This window comes from Quercus suber, unplaced genomic scaffold (assembly GCF_002906115.3).
Source record: "Quercus suber isolate HL8 unplaced genomic scaffold, Cork oak 2.0 scaffold_285, whole genome shotgun sequence".
In the NCBI taxonomy this organism is placed as follows: Eukaryota; Viridiplantae; Streptophyta; class Magnoliopsida; order Fagales; family Fagaceae; genus Quercus; species Quercus suber.
The window spans coordinates 145,359-153,486 of NW_027069741.1; positions in this window are offsets into that span (position 1 = coordinate 145,359).

The following is an 8,128-nucleotide window of genomic DNA, read 5'->3' on the forward strand; positions in this document are numbered from 1 at the left end:
TTTTTTTTTTTTTTTTTTTTTTTTTTTAATACAAGATAGAAATTCCATTCTAGTTTAATCTAAATATATATGTGTGTGAAACCCCCTTTTAAAATCTTGAATCCCGACCCTTACTCCCCACACCCCACAAGCACTTATACTTCTGCACCACAAGTGCGCGGTAGTATCTTAAACCAATTGTTAATAAACCATAATAGGAAAGTTTTGACACTACTTTCATGAGAAATATTAAAAGTTGTTAATAAAATTTATTGTTTTATGAATAATGCTAGAGTTACTGTTAGGGTTATATTTTCTATGTAATTGACTAATTCTTTGACAAAACGTACTTTACTTTTAAATTGGTAGATCTAAGTTAGGCTTAATGTATCAAGAAGTATGTTACTCAAACATATCAAGTGGTATCTTTAAAGTCATGAATATTGATCTAAGATACAAGTGAAGAAAAGCTGTTTCATTAAGTCTTGACAGAAACTCGACAGATACTACTATCAAGGTTAAATGAAGAAGCTCGATACAAGCTTAATTTATTAAGAATTACGATTTCAGAATTTTCAGATTTGAAATTCGGCCAATGTTGTATTATTTTATTAGAGTTTCTTTTTTCACAACCCTAGTCATATATAAGGCATATTTTAGAAGTCGTTATACATGGATACAGAGACCTAGAATTCATATACTCTGTATGAAGAAAAAAAAAAAAAAAACAATTGGCTAAGATTCTCAAATTTTAATATAAAAAATTAAACATTAAAAGCAATGTTGAATATTCTATCTCATTGGACATCCAAACAGTCTTAGACATTTGAAATAGGTTTTCAAATTTGGGAGAAATGTTCTGTATATTTTTTATGTACTAAATTACAAATTGCAATCTGTTATATTTAAGAGCTTTCAAAAAATTTGCAAACTCATATCTCTAACTCAATATATTGCACAAATAGCGTGTTTACCTCACCACCATCCTTAATTAATAAGTATGACAAAAGTAAATAAATTAAGGCGAGAAAAAAAAATTGTGGAGAAATGAACACCATTGGAAAAAATACAAAAAAAGAGAAACCCATTTGAGTGTTTGACACCTTTTGACAAAAGCTTAAAATGCAAATGTTAGGGAAAATAAAACCTCTTGGGAAAACAAAAAAGGCAGTGGACTGGTGGTGAAACCGAAGCCAAAGAGGAAGAAAAAGAATAAAAGAAGAGGATTTCATCGATTCAAACATCAGACCAGTCCAGCACAAGAATTAACTGAGATGAAAAAGAAAGGGCCGAGCAAAAACTGAAAAAGAACTCAAACTATCCCACAATTTTTGGCTACCAATTATAAGTGGTTGTTCTTGTTCATCATTTATAGGTAGACCACTAGACCTATCATTTTTTCTTCATCACTCATATTCTACTACATCACAACTATGACAAAAAAAGTTGCATAATAGTTTGTGATACTAGATTTTTTTAGCAAAAAATTTGTTCAAGTAATGCCACAACACAACAATTTTAATAATTTAAAAAAAAAAATTGAGTTGGCTATTTTTTATCAGTTCTTCTCTAGGACCAACATTAACACCACAATTTTATTTACCATTAACAACTTGATATCTCAACAATTGTGAATTTTTTTTATGAAATTTTTTGTATCACTAAACTCATTGACTTTGTTCAGGTTGGAATTGATTTTTTTGGCTGAAAAAAAAATCCAATATTTAAATCAAAATAATTGAACCTTCGCAGATACATACTTAATTATTTTTATTCCTCTTATTAAAGGAAAACACGTAGGTTAGATTCCTAATGTCATGTTCATTAGGTAATTATGCTATAAAAAATAATTAAGTCAACAATAAGGTAGATGATACCTCCATTATAGTGCATGGTCTATAATTTCATTTGTCTCCTTAAATATCTGAAGATTTAAGAAAATATAAACTATAATAGGGCAGTTTTTTTTTTTTATGAGACCCTCCTCTCAATATTGATAAGTCAACGTACCCATTGTGGAATACGATAATATATTTTCACAGCAATTTGAACATTTCGATTAATTAAGGTGGTAATGTTCAAGAGAGAACAATAGAAAAAGTTAAATTACTTCTTTGTACGTAATAACAATAATAATAATAAAAATAATTTGTGCTTTTGAAACATCTCTCTCTGCTCTCTCTTTCTCTTTAAAGAGAGAGAGTGGGGAGGGAATTTTGAACCCTAAATTCCTAAGAAATGGGAATTTTGATGACTTTTGGACATAAAGTTTGAGAGAATATGAAAATATGTTGTTTAGACTTCTATGCATGGCTTACTATCAATTTTATTAATTTGCAATAAAAAGTCCAAGTAGTTAATTTACCGACTATATACAGTGCTACATGGATTAAACAATAAATCATCAATCACAAGACCAAGCACACATAAGAGACAAGGAATTGATCTAGGTTGGCAAATCCACTATAAAGAAAATGTGATATAAGGAATTCCAATACATGTAATAGTCATTGTATCTAAGTTGTTTGTCCTTGTTGCAACTGTTGATTGACCCCTCTCTTCACAATAATCTAACACCATAAGTCAATTGCCAACTGTAAAACCAATCTCTTGATTACTCCAAGACTACTTGAAGATTTTTATTATTGAGAAACCTTTCAAACTCTTTATATATATTTTTATTGGATGTAAATTTTGAAAATCTAATTATTGAATTACATGTTCTTTATATTTTTAAAACACATGTAAAATTTTGTTATAATGAAATGTTGGAAAAAATTGGCCTTTGCCCTTTTTAAAAAACAATCCAGTATTTTGTCATTTTTTTCAAACTAATTAGGGAAATACCCCTCTTTTGAAAATCAATTTTCTTAAAATCGAGTTAAGTCCTATAGTGACGTTTTTAAAGAGCCTATAATGACGTTTTAAGAACCTATAGTGGCATTTTGTAACTCGAGTTATAGGTAAAAAAAAGAAAAAAAAAATTGCATGTAACTGAATTTCATGAAGATTGAGTTACAAAACACCACTATAAGCTCTTTAAAACGCCACTATAGGGCTTTAGAAATTTTTTTTTTTTTAATAACTCGATTTTGAGAAAATCGAGTTTCAAAAAATTAGTATGTTCTTAATTAGTTTGGAAAATGGGACAAAATGCTGAATTTTTTTTTTTTGGAAAAAGACATTTGCCCATTTTCTCCATGGAATGTTATTTAACATCTCTCTCTAAAGAGAGAGAGTGGGGATTGGGGAGGGTATTTTGAACCTTAAATTCCTGAGAAATGAAAGGATAAAGAAAATCATTTCCCTACTTCACACAACTTTCTTACGTAACTTTCTCTGGGCATAAAGTTGTTTTTCTTTTTTCTTTTTCTTTTTTTTCTTTCTTTGTCTGATGCCTTTGGCCGTAAAGGTCGAGAGAGCATGAAAATACGTTGTTCAGACTCCTATGCATGGGCATACTACAAATTTTAAATTTGCAATAAAAAGTCCAAATAGATAATTTACCGAGTATAGTACTACATGGATAAAACAACAAATCATCAATCACACAAAAGAGGCAAGGAATTTATCACAAAATGAAAACCCAATCATGAAAAATATTTTAGAGCTTATAACCTAGGCTGTCAAATCCACTATAAAGAAAATGCGATATAATTAATCTAACTTACAAGAATTCCAGTATATGTAATAGACATTGTATCTGATTTGTTCGTTCTTGTTGCAACTGTTGACTGAGCCCACGTCTTCACAAAAAAAAAACAACACTGCAAGTCAATTGCCAACTGTAAAACCAATCTCTTGATTACTCCAAGACTATTTGGAGATTTTTATAATAGAGAAACTTTTCAAACTTCTCATATATATTTTTATTATATATAAATTTTGAAAGTCTAATTGTTGAATTGTACGTTCTTTATGTTTTTAACACGCATATAAAATTTTACTCAAATCAAATGTTATTTACTATTTAATTAATAAACTTATTTTATATGCATATGTTAGACCATAAAAACTTGAAATTTAAACATTTGTTTAATGATATTAAACTTTGATTTTCTTAAAATTTTACAATAATGGAGAAATATAATAAGAACATGCAATCTAATGGTTAGATTTTCAAAATTTACATTCAATAAAAATATATAGAGGATGAGTTTGAAGAGAAACCTTTCCTATAGTTCAATTAGAGAGCGAGGGTGAAAGACTAGATGGCTCGTGGAAGGTTTTCTCTTGTGAAACGTGTGTAATCTTTCTCTTCTAGATTATTAGGGTTTTATTTTCGTTCTTATAGGGCGAACAAATCAGGCAGGGATGGGCGGCCATAAAGTTCCATGAAAAACAAATTTGGTTACCTCACTTAAGAGTTCACTCGGTTGAAAGAGAGGCAAACATCAGGCCAAAGTTTCTATTGCAACTGATTTTTAAACTTGCTAATTTCACTCAACCGAGATGAAGCTGGCTCGATCGAAATTCTCTAGACTTGCATATTGAACAACTTTTTTTATTAGACTTGATCCTTAATTACACCAAACAAATACAAATATCATTGAAAATGAATAAATTGAAACTATCATTACAAATGAAATTTTGTCATTTAAATTAGCCAACACTAACTCAATGTTGACAGAGTAAACAATAAAAGTTAAGGCAAAAGACCTCTCCATTAAAAAATCAACATAGATTATGTTGTTTAAAGTGGGTTCTAGTTAACTCAACTAGTAAAGCCTCTGATGGTTGTATAAGAGATCTGAAGTTCAATCACCACCTACACCAAAAACTAATTGGTGTCTTGGTCTGATGATAAAGAACTATCATCAGAAGCAGACACCATAGGTTGAAACTCTCTAAAAAAAAGATTATGTTGTCTAAAAAAGGAGAAGGACATAGATTATCAAACCATAAAGACACTCTTATCTTTTCCTCCGTGTTGGGTAGCATAAGAAGGAAATAAAAGAGAGGATGACCCAGCTCCATTTTGGAAAAAGAGAAAAAGATAATGTAATAGATGATATACTATATGATAATAGAATGCAAATTTTTTTTTTTTTTTTCTGTTTTCTCAATTGAGCAATGAGATTTGAAACCTTTATTCAAAATTTAATATTTTCTGGGTATTGGAAAATAAATTTATTCAAAACATGTTAATTACCTCAATAATAGGCCATTGGATCATTTCTCTCTCTCTCAAAAAAAAAAAAAAAGGTCATCATTGGATCACAGTATTCTCACCCATACTCTTCTCTATTTTAAAATTGTTTAAAAAAGGGGGGGGGGGGGGAACTACATATATTGACAATAATGGTTTGAATGTTGAATAGTTAAATATGAGGGAATTATTTAATCAAATTGGACCTTGAAAATTAAGTTAATTTTTGAATATGAAATCGGCATTTCAATATAAGAATAGATGGACCACTTGTTGCTAATAAGTTAATTTATGATCAGCTTATTAGTTTTATTTATAGGAAGTGATGTTGGCAATCTAAAATCTGATATGCTTAGGATATCTATGTCAATATTTTAATTTGAAATATATAATGCATCCAATAGTCATTTAGCAAACACAAAAGTAGCAGTAGTAGGATTTTTGTTTTATCCCCTTCCATTGAAGATAACCATGTTCCTGCTTCGCCAAATCTTCTCTTATGTCATAAATCAGTAAAGGTCACTTTTCAATAATACACTCAATTATAAGACTTTCCCCGGCCACTTCAATAAACGTAACTATCTTACAATAAAAGACACTCCTACAATCCCAAATGGGTAGCATAGAAAGCAAATATATGGGTATCAGGGTATGGGCTATGGAATAAATATCAAAATCATTAATAGGAAAATTTAAAAACAGTACTCTCAATGTCTTAAATCTTGAGTCTTTAGAAGGTATAAAATAAAGGTGACAAAAAAAAAAAAAAAAAAAAAAAAAAAAAAAAAAAAAAAAAAAAAAAAAAAAAAAAAAAAAAAAAGAGAAGAAGAAGAAGAAGAAGAAGCAAAGAACCACAATGCCCAACTAATTATTCACTCTTACACGAGGTGTCAGTCTTCAGTGTCCTCTAGTGTGGGCCCTTGTGTGGGATTCATGGTGGGACCCACATTCCTATGAGAGGGGAAGACTTCTCCTATGAGAGTGAATAATTTGACAAACTCCAATTGCCATGTTGGCAAAAAAAAAAAAAAAAAACACAACAAACCATGTTAGCAAAAAATAGAAGAAGAAAGTATATGTGAGACAAATTCCATTCCATTTCTTCTGAAACATGAAGCTTTATGAAATTTTGAATGTAAGATGGGAGTTTATAAAAGAATGGAATTGAAAGAACATAAAATAATTGAATTAAATTAAATATTCTCTTCTTTTGTGTGTATGTTGAAAGGAAATGAATAAAATGAAAACTAACATTGTTTAGGAGTTTTTTTTTTTTTTTTTTAATTTTTAATTTTTTGTACAAGATAGAATTTCTACTCTAACCTAATCTAAGCGTATATGTGTGTGAAGTTCCCTCGTAAAGACTTGAACCCTAACCCTTACCCCTTACACCCCATAAGCACTTATACTTATGGAGTGACCACCACATCAAAGGTGCGTGGTGATTGTTTAGGAGTAATGAAAAAGAATGGAGAGAATTTATTTTATAAAAATAATAAAATTATACTCTTTCTTTAATTAAAATCAGGGGTGTAGACCTTTAAGAAGAAGAGGGTTTTAGTGGAACTTTAGTAATATTTAATTAAAACATATTTCATTCCCAAATTTGGAAGGATTGAAAAATGAGCTTATGAGGGTAAGTAATGAAACCCTTACATTAAACTCCCAAACAATGGCATAAAAAAGGAGGAAATGGCTGTTTAGCCTTAATTTTTGAACTACATAGCCAAACAAACCTCTTTTCAAACTATATAGCAAAATACCCTCTGTTTTGGAATTCAACATTATGCGTATTTCGTCACTTCAATTTTTTTGAAACTTTTACACAAACACTTAAAAATATGCATAAAACTTGACATTAGTCCAATAAAAACTCGACATCAACAATATAGAGTTCCAAAACAATGCTATTTTGCTATATAATTTGAAAAGGGGGCTGTTTGACTACATTATTACAAAATTAAAGCTAAACAACAATTTTCCCCCTTAAAAAATAATCTTCTTTAAAAATTCCTCTGTTTCCATTCCATTCCATTCCTCTTTGTTTCCATTTCATTCCATTCATCTCTATTTCCATCAACCAAACTAGTGGCTTCTTTGTGATATTATTTAATGGTATAGACCTATTAAACATTCCTGAAAATAAACAGTGAATTGCTAATGTGATGGCAAGTGTTTATATTTAGAACTCACATCAAATAAAATACTGCAACATGGTTTTCTTTATGCTAAAAAACCTCCAAGGTGATAATGGGCCTGTTTGAATAAGCTGTTTCAAAATGTGTGTTTTAAAAACTAGCGTTTTTAAAATGTGCGTTTTGAAAACACCATTTTAAAAACTACAGATAAGTGTTTGGTATAAATGTGAAAATATGCATTTTCTATTTTTAAAACCACATTAAGCATTTTGATAAGTTATTTTAAAAATTGTTGTTTTGAGTGTAAACTCGAAAAAATGACTTAACTAAAGTGTTACTCAATTAACAATTTACATATAAAACAATAATACAAGAGTTAAGTGTTAATTTCATAGAGAAATTACATGGAATTTTGTGCATTAAAAAATTAAATAAAAAAATATAAAAAAAAAAACCTTCTAACTTGGATACACGGTAATGCATTTGACCTTATACAATGTGTATAAGTGTCTAAAATCTATGACACATTCACATCGTGTCAAGTCCAATGCACCTAAGTATTGGACTAAACTTTACCCTTCCAAACCCTATGGTAATCTAATGCATTAAATATATGCATCATTCTCTTTTATAATGTGATCTCCACATGTGTACAATTAAATATACACATCATTCTCTCTTATAGTGTGATCCCCACAAAATATTTAAAACTATTGAAGTGATAACTGATACATTGTAAATGACGGATAAAATAAAATAATTTGATCTGTGTTATAAATTTAAATTAGAACCGATAAAAACTTGTTACGTGTGGGTGCAGTGTTACTGATGCTGCATTCCTTCCAGATTACTGGGAAAACCG